This window comes from Opisthocomus hoazin, chromosome 1 (genome assembly GCF_030867145.1).
Source record: "Opisthocomus hoazin isolate bOpiHoa1 chromosome 1, bOpiHoa1.hap1, whole genome shotgun sequence".
Taxonomy (NCBI): Eukaryota; Metazoa; Chordata; class Aves; order Opisthocomiformes; family Opisthocomidae; genus Opisthocomus; species Opisthocomus hoazin.
In genome coordinates, this window is record NC_134414.1 from 27,337,097 (window position 1) to 27,351,251 (window position 14,155).

Here is a 14,155-nt window from a genome sequence, read left to right on the forward strand (position 1 = left end):
GGAGTTTGTTTGCTTTGGGCGAATGCTCTTTTTTTAGTCACAAGCTCTCCGTTCAGCTCTCCCCTGCTCCCTGACAGAAGAGCTGTTGTCTAAGGGGAGTTTTGCTTCCAGCCAATCCAAATGTTCAAGGCTGCAAGGCTGCTTATGGGCAGGGGCTGGGGAAAAGAGATGTCCAAGCACAGCCCGTTTCATATTTATCTCCAACCCTTCCCCAAAGCCTGGCAAAAGGCTTCCCAGTCCTGCCTGGGACTGAATCAAGACCAGCTGAAGTTTGAAGGGGGGTTTTCCCCAAAAAGCAAAGATGGCACCTACCAGCCAAACCAGGCGCCAGACCACAAGCCACACGTTTCAGGTCCCGCCGCTGACCATGCCATGCAGAGGGACCAGGCACCCCCTGAACATGGGGGATCCACACAGGCCTCCCCAAAGCGGGACTTGGACACAAAGCTCATAGCTATCACTAAGGCACGTGATAGTTGGAGGAGCAGTGAGAGCAGGGACAATGCAGATACCAGCAGTAAGAAATGCAAAAAGATGGCAGATTTGGCCTGAACCCAGCTGTGAGGCTGCTGCAAAATACAGTGTGGACTCAGCTCCCTGTTTTGCACAAGCAGAGGCATTACCTTGCAGCCAGCCTTACAGCTTATTTTGCCATCTGTGAGGTGGAAAGCCAGCTCTCACAACCCACATGTCTGCATGAAGGGAGCTTGTTCTGGCTCCCTCAGAAGCGAGAAGAGATTAACTCCCACGAGCAATAAAAGATTAGCCGTATACTCTTTATTCAACCCCACCAGCCTAGTAGTAGTCCAATTTGTAGGCTAAAATCTTACCCAGATTTCTGATTTTATTGGAATTGCCACCTGCACCTCCCTGTCCCTCATGCAGAAGCCTGGTCTGCCCCAAAAGCTGCACCTGGAACCCAGTGACAGAGATAAGTGAAGCCACCCAGCACATAGTCCTGTCAAGGGAAGTTATATAGCTATCCTTAAAAACAGTTGTGTCCCTATCAGCAAAAGTACGGTATTTTGAGTAAGTAAGTATGCACTTTTTATTGGGAGAAAAATTACTAAAATCATTCAGTCTGCTAATATCTTTTAAAAATCTTACTATATTTTTTCCGCGTCACCATCCTGGCATCAAAAGAAAGCACTCTTAACTATATTGATGGGGCTAGGGGGGTACACAGAGAGACCTAAATACAACAGTCTCTGCGAGATGCTGCATTATACATTTCAACATACTGCTCTGAGCACGTACAGTGCCATCTCTCCCCATGTCACTTATCTCAAACAAGAAACTTTGAAGTATAATAAGCTCTGCTGCTGCTAGACTCTTTACGTGACAGCAGGAAGGAAACCAAGTAGTGGCTGTACATATTCTGCCTAGCTTCACTGTACTGGGACTTGGCAAAAAAAATATTGGTAGCTTTAAAGCAAAATAATTGTAACAAATGATAATTAGCATTTTCCCGCAAGGGTCTAAACAGCAGCATGAAAAGCAAAGAGCTGCTATTGTGCTTTTGATGGTGCCCTGCACCACGCTGTTCTGCTCTCTAGGTATTTCCTTCGAAGGAAGAAGCAGGTTCAAAAGTACTCTTAACATCTGTGATGGTTTATCTGGAGCAGCCAAAGCACAACAGTGTGGCTTCACGTGTACAAGTTTCCTTGGCGGACATCCTTGTATTTCTTCACATGCCAACCAGGTTACGAGGGGCAGGATTCCTCTGAACTAGCTTTAGCCAACACCAAAGCAGACATTTGGGCTTAGGGTATCATCTCACCCCTCTCTGTAACCAATAGGGAAAGACAGGCAGCTCCGGGTATGAATTTATCCCTTCGGAGGAGAGAAACCTGCCTTCCCCAGCTATTGCAGGGCTCTAGCAGACGTTGCTGAAACTCCACCAGACCGCTCCTTAGGACAGAAAACAGACTGAACCTAGAGTCAGCAGAAGCAAAACCACCTCAATGAATTCTGACCTGTCTTTCCATGGAAAGTTAATAGAGAAATGTGAAAGTCTCCCAGTGGTCTTTGGGGCTTGAGCAACTCAGAGGTCCATTTCCTTCACAAGAACAGTGACTCCTCCTAACATCAGCCTTCCTCAAAAATAAGAGTGTTTTCTGGGCAAAGCTTTAGATTCCAGGACTGCTCAAGCACTGATCCTAGCACCTTCAGAGCAAAGCATAAACACTTTGCTTCTGCTCTTCTCCTGTTGCTTAACTGTTATTCTTTTCACTCTATTGCTTGTGTTGGTACCTTTCCTGAACTGAAAAGACACTAGCAGCATCTCATCTCACAGAAGTTCTCATTTCCCACTCTCATCTCACAGAAGTTCTCATTTCCAAAATCACAACAAACACCTACTGTTTTTCTCCTCCAAGATGTGGCACCTCCACCCTAATCCATCATTCCGCTGCTTCTGACTTCTGGGTGTTGCACCTTCTTCTTGCTGAGCGTGTGAGAACATTCTGCTCCTTTCATCCAGCAGATTTCACAGATGGAAAGGTCCTGCCTAACGCACCTGTAGTCAGTACAGGCAGATACACAAGGGCACAGCACCTTTGCGCTTCAAACCTGTATCAGCCAAGTTCAGATAGCGACTGGAAGGCAGACTTCCAATTACCCGGTCTGATCACTTCCTTTCTATAGAGCATCCACATGCCTTTATTCAATGGGTTGCTAAAATGGTGCTGGAGAGGTTAGTCAAGTGTTCAACCATGTGACAGTTTTTTTGCCTCAGGTGACAATTATACTATACATTCACTGTCAATATCTCTTCACAGCTACATGATTCTTATTGCAAATAACATGCAAACAACCTTCTGTTGCTGCTCTTGGTAAAGCAAAAAAGAGGAGGGGTTGATTTTGCTGTATTTTTCTTAATGGCCTGCTCTCAGTTTTTGGAAGCTACAAGCACACAAGCCAGTCTGAAGCACAGACTGCCACTGCAAAGAGTGAGACAAAGAATAAAAATCTTCACAACATATACGTTCCAGGTCACCTTGTTTTGTGAACTTTTCGGAAGGAAAAAACAGCACAGCATGCAGCAGCATCCTTTGCTTCGAAATTATCTCACATGGGTCACCAAACAGCTGTCAGGCAGTGTGCAACCCCAAGTGGAGTTTAATCAGCAACCTAAGGATGAAAGACTATATTCTGGTTACCTGAGCCAACTAATCCCCTCTGGAATATCTTCTAAAGGTACATCACATTATTTACTTTGCTAGCTGAAACTGCTTTATAAGAGTCACTTCAACAAAATAATCTAGTTCTACAAACTCAATAACGCAATTTTCCAGCTAGTTTATTTTAAGAATCTTTCACCTGATGAAGGCAAGCTCTTCTTCAGTGTAAGGAGACAGTCCATTTATCAAATCACATTGATTTCTTGCACAATGAGTTTACTCCTGCCACATATGCATCCGAATAAACCCCCCACATCAGCATTCCCAACTGAAACTACTACTACTACCAGTGGTCTGATTTTGTTAATGTTTACAGCTTGTACTTTTTTTTTTCTTTTCCTTTCTTATTTTGCAGAACTGGTTTTCTTACTGACTCCAGATTTCACAGGGGTGCCTCCTGTTTCCCTGCTATCCACAGAGTTACACCACCTCCCAACTCCCCTGCAGAGGCAGTTTGGGGAAGCACATTCTGTGGAAGCATGTTCTTCCACGCCCAAATCTCAGCATGATTTATCCATAAAATTAAAAGGTGACTTTGCATGGTATTTCTTTTATGACAATGGAAAGTGGCACTAAACCACACCCCACAAATACCCCACAGCCAAACAAACCCACCTTTGATTTAACCAAACCACTGAACCGACGTGGTCCACTGCAGACACAGAGAACAGCACCGCATCAGTGTAGACATTGGTTGTCTTACGGCTCCAAGCGCACCAGCAGCAGAGGTCAACATCCCCAAACACCTGGTACCCACTGCCTTCTAACTCCCGGACATCATCATCCTCTCTGCTCCATGCACTGAGCTATCTGTGTGACATCCCAGATCACTCCACTCAAACCCTGCTAACTCATGCTAGCAAGTATTTTCTAGCGACACACCGTATTATTCACTTTGCTAGCTGAAACTTCAAAGACGTAACCTAACTGCTAACTCGAGTTAGCAAAGACCTACAGCAGAAGAGCCTGTGCTACCCAGCCCCATCTGAGCTGAAGCAAGCCAGAGAAGAGCTCTTTCAAGCGCATCAGCCAGAAAACCGAAGCAGCAATTGCCTCTTCTGCTGGGGTGCCAGCGAGCAGCTGCCAACAGCAAACTTCTCAGCAGGCACCACTGCAGCCAGCGATGATGCGCATCTACCCTACAACTCGGTTCTTCTCACCTATACTAAAATACCTGGCAACGTAAGACAGTCAGGCTCACACACAGCCAGGAATAATATGGGTCACAGCACACACAGCTATTTATTTTGAGAACACCCTCTCATTTGAGAGAGCAGGTTCCAGGAATAAATAAATGATCTGGTACGGGGGATTTTAAGCATCTGCCTGAATCAGTACCAGGGACAAACCCTGGCTAAATGAAAAGCTCACTGTTTAGGTTTTTTTTAGAACTCCAGAGTATCTTACAATAAAATTTCAGAAGTGGATGACTATCAAATAGCCACCAAATTTCAAGAAAAGCATAGCTAGTTCAGTAAATAAGGACATTAATTAATTAGGAACTGCAAGTCCTTAAAAACAGGATACTAAGTAAAATCCTCATCCTTGTACTTTAAAAAGTAAACGGGCAAGTAAGATCTACAAGGAAAGATACAAAGAAATTACAAATGATGTGGAAAATAATGAGGCAAGAGTGAACTGCGAAGTCTGTACAGCTCAGAAAAGACAGCTGGGATATTTGTCTGGAAGTCTGGTGCAAGGGAACCCAAGAGTTATTCCTCATCTCAGAAAAAGGCAGGAGAAAGAAGTGTAAGAAAATATGAAGCTAAATACTACCATTAACTAGACGGTACTAAATTTAGTATTTTAGTAAATACAGCAGTTGCGTGGATTTCTCAGAAGAGGGGTCGAGACACAGTATGGCAGGCACCGAGGAACAGGTTAGCTTAACAGGAAACTTGAATGAGGAATCCTGCTCACTGAAGAAGCTAGTAGCACATTCTTTCCTATAGCAGTTACTACAACTCCTAAACACACAAAAACTGCATCTTTACGAAAATAAAGTTTTCTGAACTGTTTTTCACTTGAGTAAAAAAAAACCAGAAACTCAAAAGTATACCTGGAAGCAAAAGTCTCACAGTACTTTATTTTGGAACCTCTGAAATAAGGTACTTCTGCACCAGACACCATTCACAGGATTTACGGCCCTGGTGCTCTCCAGCAGAGTCGGGGACCCTGGCGAGAGCAGCAGCCGCTGACCCACCGCCGAGGGAAGGCGGCTCCGGCTGGCACTGCCAGGGCAGGCAGGGTCCCCAGGTCTCTACAAACCCCAGCAGAAAGGTGGGAGCCCCGGCTCCTGATCCCCAACACCCACAAAGTGCCCAGGCACCACAGGCAGTTGTCAGGATTCCTGCAGCCAGTGTGTAGTCACAGGGTAGGCGTTACCCTCTACATTTTGTCTGACCAATAGCTACGCCTGGTTTTTTCGTAGGTTCAAGCAGCCAGTGATGTTACAGCAACAGCACTACCGAGCGAGCGCTCAAACGCCAGAACAAACCCACACGTAGTGCAAACAGCCACGACTCTTCACAAAGTCACGGAGGAAACCGAGAACCTCACAAGTTCACCGAGATAAACACTCAGACATTTATAGCGCAGACTTTTACATCCGAGCTAATCCCCCAATGCCTCCTTTTATAGTCAGCGGAAAGCAGCTTTCAGATCACAGCTCATCTGCTTTAGCGAACCAGGCTGAGATGAATCACTCCCCAGGAACGTCCACCCCTCCCCGGCTGACGGTAACCGGAACCAAAGCTGACTACCTTGCACGTAGATGACTACATTTGGTCAGATGAATGCCACCTTCATGACAGATTTGCAAGGATTTTGGCCCTAGGATAATGAAGGATGAAGATACAGCAGGTAATGGAAAAAAACTAGGATCCTGCCAAACACACTGACGTGGATAGCAGAGAAGAGCCACCCTGGGTTACTAACTCTGTGTCATTATTGACTGGAGTCGACCCCCACCAACTCTGCCCAGAACTGCTGAACTAGTTCTCCACATCGCCCAGCCTCCCAGACCTGCTGGTCAATGCCACTGATTTCTACACACACTTGGTTAACTCAGTGGGACTTCCTAGACCATCCTTCACGAGAGGTAAAGGGGCTCTGCCACATCCCCATCTGCCCTTTGGCACCATGGTGGCTCAGCCAACAAACCTCGCCAGGACCAAGCCAGCATCCACCAGGCACGTCTGCAGCCAAAGCAAATCACCCTCTCTTCCTCCTGCCCCACTCCACACCGACGCTTTTAGCATTACAGATATGGGCCAAGAGAATTAAAGCCACCACTTTGCTTTCTGCTCTCTGAAAGCTGGGATACAACTGGAGGTGACATTTCTGAAAGGCCACTGAAGCCTCATTAGCCTATCGTGGTGGATCAAGGTCGAAGAACATGATAGATCAAGCATGAACAGCAGAGGCAGTGACTGCAAAAAGATTCCTGCCCTCCTTCACCTGAACCATATTTCTCCCTGTCTTCTTTCCCACCTTAGATCAAACAACGACCACCACACACTTTTGCCCTCCTTCTTGCACAGACCAGACCATCAACTGCACTCAATGCCAGCTCGACTGGCACATGTTGTCACACAACCTAAAGCAGAGACAGAGCTCAGGCACAACGCCATATGGGGATTAACCCTACCCGAAATGTGCCAGACTGCGCAGGAAAAAATGAAAGGAAAAAAAAACCAACAAAAAAAAAAAACGGGGAAGTGACAAAGGTTTCAACAAAAATACAATTTGGAGCTGGTTACACCAATAACTGGTTAGATCAGAGAAAGAGCTTCGGGTTCCCTCTTTTGCCTAAGCCGATTCCTTCTGTATAGCAAATCCTTCTCTCTCCACGTGGAGTCAAGAGCTTATTGCGTATGTGCAATCACACGTCTCACCCACACTCACAACTGAACTGCCTGAATTAGCAGCCTAGCTGGCCTCAGGTTTCCGTTACAGCCCACCCAAAACAAGGAGTGCCTTCTGAACATGTCTTCTCACTGATAAGCAAAAGCCTACGAGCAGTGAGGCTCAAGACTTCATACATCTGAGGAAAACGGCATAAATCGGGGACTAAACACTCAGTAGTCCTCCCACTCAGGAAGTGGGTTTATTTCAAAGCCAATGTGACTACCTAAAGCATGCATTCAGTGGAGCACAGTCAAGGTCTGTCCCCTTCGGATCGCTCATAATGCAAGATACTCAAAATACTTGAAAGCAAAATAACTTTCAAAAGCTGTGGCAATCAACGAGCTCGCTCCTTCTCTGTACCAGGGTCACCACTTGAACCTATGCAGCCTGTGCAATTACACAGTACCTCCTCTTCTGCACTATATGGAAATCCTGTCTAAAAAACATTTCATTTGATTGCTGAAGGCAACACGATTCTACAGAGTACCTGACCAGAAGGGCAAGTTTCTGCCTGTTCTCTCCAAGTGTTCACTGTATTTGCCTCCAACTTGGAAACAGCCAAGTATCACGGTGTGAAGAGCTGCAAGAGGCAGAGCTGTTGCACTGCAGAGGGTCCCAAGTGACACCACGTCTTACCCACTCGCCCCCATGGCTTGGAGGAACGCACAGAGGTGGCAGAGGGAGGCAGGGTGTCCACCTGATGTTGGATATCACCAGGAGGCTGTTGGTCAAGCACAAAGTTAATGGTTGTAAATGACCACGTGCCACATGCAGGTGGCAAAACCACTCAGCTGAGAGACAGTTAACCTATAAAGCTGCAGCACCACAGTCACCTTGGTTCTTCTGCCTGGATCTGCAGCCTGGGAACTCTTGGGAGCTGCAACTGTTCCAAGTTTGTACAGCACCTACAACAATGGTCACAGAATCATTAAGGTTGGAAGAGACCTCTAAGATCATCAAGTCCATCCGTCCATCAAGTCCAACCGTAACGACGACACCCTGCATCCAAAGTTAAGGCTTCTAGCAACCAACAACACAACTAACTGGCATTTCTGTACGTTACGTAGTCCCAACCTTTCTGTCCAGCCTTAGCTACACACAAAATCCCTCGAGGTTTTTCAGTTGGTGTGTTTGTGTCCGTCGCCCCCCCCCCCCCACCTGCCACAAACATTCACACATACATATGCAAAACAGAAGAAAACCATCTGTCAGCCAGGCCAGCTGCCCGCGAAATGCGGACAGACAAAACGGAAACAAGTCCCTGTCCTCATCACGGGAACAGGTTCAGGAGCAGCAGACCGCGACAACCCGCCAGGCACGGGGCCAATGCCAGCGCCACAGACCACACCTGCAGCTTGACCATACCTGCGTCTTCGGCAAATTCTCAGCATCCTTGGCAGTTTGGAAGGGAAAGCAAAGCAGGGCCGCCGCTCAGGAGCTACCTCGGGCAGGGAAAGGCCATCAGGGAAACCTCCCAGGGTCCCTCCTTGACACCTGGGCCTTCACCTCCCGGCCCACCACGCTCCCCACGGCGCGGCTGGCGGCACGAAGCACAGGGCAGCAAGAGCAGGGGTTCACTGGGAAACACGGGCGCGTCTCTGTGAGCTTCCCAGCCCCTCTCCCCCGGCTGGCGGCTCGCTCGGGCAGCGGGAGAGCGGGGCTGCAGGCGGCGGTGCCCACCGTGCTGGCGCAGGGCCTCACGCCCCGGGCGCCGGGTCCCCATCCCCGCACCGAGCCAAGGCCCCCGGCGCCGGGAGAAGGGGTCCGGCATTTTGGGGGATCCCCCCCTGACAGGAGGAGGGGGAGCGGCGGGGGGAGGCGAGGGACGGCTCCCGGCCGCGCTCCGGGAGGAACCTGCCGGGGACCGCCAAGGCCGCGAGGAAACGCTCCGCCAGGGAGAGAGGAGAGCGGGGCGGCGGTTTTGGCGGGAGGGGACACGGCCCGGCCCCGGCAGCCCTCCGCGCCGCCCCGGTTGCATCAGGCAAAATGGACGCTCCACGCGGTGCCGCCGCCGCCACCCAGCCCGGCCCGGCCCGGCCCGGCCGCCGCCGGGCGGCCCCGCGCCCCGCACTCACCCGCGCCGCGCCGAGAGAGCAGCCCGGCGCTGGCGGGCTCAGGCGGGAGGCGAGGCCGGGCCGCGGCAGCCCCGCGCTCCCTCGGCCGCCGCCGCCGCTTTACACCTCCAGCGCGGGCCGCCCGGCCCCGCCCCGCGGCCGCAGGGACTGGAGGCGGGCGGGGACGGGGGGGGTGTCCCCCCCTCAGGGCGGGAAGGAGCTCGCTGCTGAGGGCCGGGCTGCGGGCAGCCGCCCCTACCGGGAGCTCGGCCCGGGCCGAAAACCCGCGTTGTTATTTTCCCTTCGGACTCTGCGGAGACCGAGAGCTGAGGAGCTGGGTTGGACTGACGCGGCCTTTCGGCCGTGCCGGTCGCCATGCTGACAGCTGGTGAACTTCTGCAGAACGGGGCTGACCAGGTGATGCAGGGAGGAAATGCATTCGGTAGGTAAAGGTGCAACGCTGGTGGGCTTGGGTTAGGCTTCCTCCCTAACGCTAACCTAAGAGGGGTTTTCCTCCCCCTCTACTCTGCCCTAGTGAGGCCCCATCTGGAGTACTCTGTCCAGTTCTGGGCTCCCCACTTCAAGAAAGATGAGGAGCTACTGGAGAGAGTCCAGCGCAGGGCTACGAGGATGATGAGGGGACTGGAGCATCTCTCCTACGAGGAGAGGCTGAGGGAGCTGGGCTTGTTTAGCCTGAAGAAGAGAAGGCTGAGAAGGGACTTTCTAAATGCTTATAAATATCTGAAGGGTGGGTGTCAGGAGGATGGGGCCAAACTCTTTTCAGTAGAGCCCAGCGACAGGACAAGGGGCAATGGGCACAAACTGAAGCATAGGAAGTTCCGTCTGAACATGAGGAAGAACTTCTTGCCTCTGAGGGTGACGGAGCACTGGAACAGGCTGCGCAGGGAGGCTGTGGAGTCTCCTTCTCTGGAGATATTCAAGACCTGCCTGGACGTGGTCCTGTGCAGCCTGCTGTAGGTGACCCTGCTTCGGCAGGTGGGTCGGACTAGATGACCCACAGAGGTCCCTTCCAACCCCTACTATTCTGTGATTCTGTGATTCTGTATGCAGGCTTTTATATGTCTTCGTCAAATATATATTTAACCAGATCTTGCTTTCTAGTCTGGGCAGTCCCAGCCAACTTAGTCATTCTTTCCATGGAAGCCATTTCATGCTTTTTATCACCCTCAGCACCCTCCATGAGCCTTTTCTCATCTCATTCTGAGGAAGATACCTAAAGTGCACCAGACGATTATCTACAAATACCTGGCTGCATCCCAGCCACCTACTGGAAAAAGTCCCTGGCCCATACCATCCTCCAAACCATGCCTATGTTCAAGACAGTGCTGGTTGCCCCAGGCCAAAAGTGTGCCAGGGACCACACACAGAGTGTGACATTGACTCCACCTATACTTAGACGTTAAACAAAGCTAAGGAATATTCATGGAACTTAATCATCCTTTTGCTAAAGTTTTTAAAAGGTCCAAGCATGGTCTTCATCCATGCCAACTAGCAGTGTCCCAGATAGTCCTTAGACACAAGAGCTGTTAGCACAAACCTGTGCCCATTCCCTGTTTACAAACAACCACCTTGTTTTGGAGGGTTAAAGGATTGAACAGTGTGGACATCAACCATTCTGTTCCATAAGCGTCTTCTGTCTTGGGCAAGCTTAGTTGTCTAATGTGAGAGCAGTCAATACGGGTGCTCATGGAACACTGCTTGGGCACATGCCCTAGTCCTGTTTAACTAAAGAGCACACGGATGTGGCCTAGATGTGTGAAAATAAGTGCCAGATGAATACTGTCTCGTCTACCACAAGAGCACGGTAGAAAAGGCAATGGGCTGGGCAGACCTAGCGTGACTAAGCAGTTGGACATTCCCTGCAGAATTTATCTAGCCAAATCTGAAGATGTAGGAGAACACGTACCAAGTTGGATTTTCCAGATTACAGCTAAGCACGTCGGAAGAAAGCATTGGAACAAAGAGACACTGCCTTTTGAAGGGCCAGAATGCTGATGGTATCTTTACTCTGGGTGAGGTGGTCCGTGCCAATTCCCACAGCATTTGAGCCCTACTGGGAGCTGTCAGATGCTCCCATAAATGCCCCTCTTGGCAGCACTCCTGCTAGGTGCCACTCAGTCGGCATAAGCTGAGTGTTTGCCGCCTATGGCAGAAGCCTCTGTCCCGAGGGTTTCACAGTGCTGATTGCAGAGAAGCCATATTGCAGCCCACCAAGACAGTCCGTGGCTGGAGGGTGGAATTCCACCCTTGTACGTCCCAGTCGCATCTGGGAACATATGTGTTGTTTGAGGAAAGTGGTGCTCAACCTAGACATTTTAGTCACCCTTATGTTCATAATTGACAGCATGTTCACTGATGTATCCTAGGGACAGGTAACGTGGGTCTCTAAAGCAGTTTTAAAGTGTGTCTTACTGCAACACACAGAATAAATCAAATGAACCCTGATGATCTCTTTATCTGTCTCTTTTCCTTCTTTTGCTTGGCTGTGGGAGTGACTTGTTCCTTTCCAAGTTTTTCAGCCTTATGATAACAACCACTGGCAAATAAAATTATTGAAGCATAATACGAACAGGTGTTTCCATGTCAGTGGGAGGATCTTCTTTCCTGCTTTGGCCAGAGTGATGCTCTGATGTTTCATCCTTTCTGATTTATTCCATTTCTTTTTTCTCTGCTTGTACATTGATGAATTCAGCACTAGTTCAGGGACCTCAGCAATCAAAGGTGATGTATCAAACAAAACTGATGCAACAAGAAGTCACCTTTGAATCAGACAGTGAATTTTAAAGTCCTCTTGGCCGAATTTTATTCTTGCAATGCTGAAAACAAGGAGAGATGTGACTGCCGAGAATGGAGTGACTCCAGACTTACAACAGCAAAATGGCAAGAAGTGTGCTCTATGCGTTTTCGTAGTTTTAGTATAAATCTAAAGAGATGCCTTGGAATGTGCTTGGTCAAAGCTGTGAGAGCTGGTGGTGTAACGTCAGGCTTTTTGTACTCATTTATAGATGATTTTCATCTGAAGCCGCCACCCTTCAATCCCACCCTTTTCTCTGTAATCTTTTCTTAAAATAGCTGGAGCTAACATCCTGTTACCGCACTGGGGTTAGTCCCTTTCTGAGTAATGTTGTTCCTTCACCTGCTAATACGCTTGGGCTAGTTTTCTCATTCATCTTCTACCTCTTTTTTTGTTTTTCTTTTTCCCATTAGGATTCAATGGGTGTAGTGGATTTCCTTCAGAATCTTGTGTTTATTTGGGGGGAAGCAGGCCATGATTTTATTGGAAATTATTAGTATAATTCATGTGGTTTGTGCTCTCTGAAAGTGCCGAGATGAAAAAGACTTTTGTGCTTTCTGCTCTTGAAAGATCATTGTTTCTGGCAAAGTCATTTAGCATTTTCCAAGCTGTGAAATGATATCATTCACAGGCAAAGCACAGAGAAGGCTACATCCAGGCATGCCAGAGGATACTGAGAAATGCTAAAACAATTTTCTAGGGAAAACCACAGTGTCTGTGACATATGTTGTCCTTTTGGCTTTGTACATTTATTAACAAGTTGAGGAATAGACTGGATTCAAGTGGACTTTCCATGTGTTGTGAAACAGGTGGTTTAGTTTTCATTTTTGGGGAATTTTGGTGGTTTTTTTAGTGAAATTTGAATTGCATATTTAAAACCAATAACACATAAATCCTCAGAAATAAAGTTTTCAAGACCTACAAACCACACAGCTACATAGTCTTACCATAGTTGACTGCAGTCTTACTGTTGACATCCCATGTATTGTGTAACACTTTAGAGATTCATCACATCACATATGCACAGCAAGAAACCCCAGCTGATCACCTTCTGGACTCCATTCTGCTGTAGTTGAGCCTGTACGTAGCTCACTCATTGGCAGGACAGGCCTAGACGTTTTCCCCGTGCACCAAGTCCAGCTGGCTCCTGACAAGCCGTGCCCCGTGGGAGAAGGAGCCTCACCCCAGAATCACAGAATCACAGAATCACAGAATAGTAGGGGTTGGAAGGGACCTCTGTGGGTCATCTAGTCCAACCCTCCTGCCGAAGCAGGGTCACCTACAGTAGGTTGTAGAGGACCTTGTCCAGGCGGGTCTTGAATATCTCCAGAGAAGGAGACTCCACAACCTCCCTGGGCAGCCTGTTCCAGTGTTCCGTCACCCTCAGAGGGAAGAAATTCCTCCTCATGTTCAGATGGAACTTCCTATGCTTCAGTTTGTGCCCATTGCCCCTTGTCCTGTTGCTGGGCACCACTGAAAAGAGCTTGGCCCCATCCTCCTGACACCACCCTTCAGATATTTGTAAGCATTTATAAGGTCCCCTCTCAGCCTCTCAGGCAAGAAGCAACGCGAGGTTCACCCTCAGAGATTAAGCATTTCTCCAGTGAGGGTCAGCCCTAAGATTCAAAATATTGGTACAAGCCACCCTCAGGTAGATCCATGGGTCTTCAGTATCTGAAATAGATGTATTAATGAGTGAATGACAGGTGAAAGGGATAGTCTAGATATTTTTTGTTCCTGTGTATATCAAGACTCAAATCAATGTCAACCCAGAATTATGCATAGGAAGAACTGTAAGTCAGCCAAAACTGTTTTAGGATGAACTAAATTATTTAAACCACAAAAAGTCCTTCCGGTTCCAGTTTGCCTCCTCACCTGCAGTAATACCCTGACAAATTTCCACTGAATTTAGAGAAGAAACAGTTTCTTTCCCTTAGCTCACAGGCTACATCCAAGTCCTGTGGTTTTACCACTTGCTCTCCACAGCTAAAACTCTCAGCTGGGAAGCTGGAAGCAGGGGGAAAGGTGCTTTGCAGTTTATGGTATGCACGAGTGTTTACAGTGTATGTGCGTGAGGTGGAAGGTGTTGACTGGGTGTTCTTTGCATTCCTGGACCAAACGATGCTGGTGATTGAGGAATTTTTTTCTTGTGACTGGGAGGGACTGAAGCCGGTGACGCGTGTGATTTCCTACAC

At 48.5% G+C, this 14,155-nt stretch overlaps 1 protein-coding gene across 2 annotated transcripts in view; it reads right to left on the reverse strand.

The window, feature by feature from the left end:
- SLC7A1 (solute carrier family 7 member 1) overlaps positions 1–9,264 on the reverse strand; it is a 46,686-nt gene extending 37,422 nt beyond the window's left edge. The window contains exon 1 of one of the 2 annotated variants that reach the window (XM_075420026.1): positions 8,457–8,583. The gene's annotated coding sequence lies outside the window, so the exon portion shown is untranslated. Of the gene's footprint in view, positions 1–8,456; positions 8,584–9,166 lie in introns of those variants that run through there. The other variant, XM_075420016.1, reaches the window with a different exon arrangement.
- Between the last annotated feature and the right edge of the window lie 4,891 nt (positions 9,265–14,155).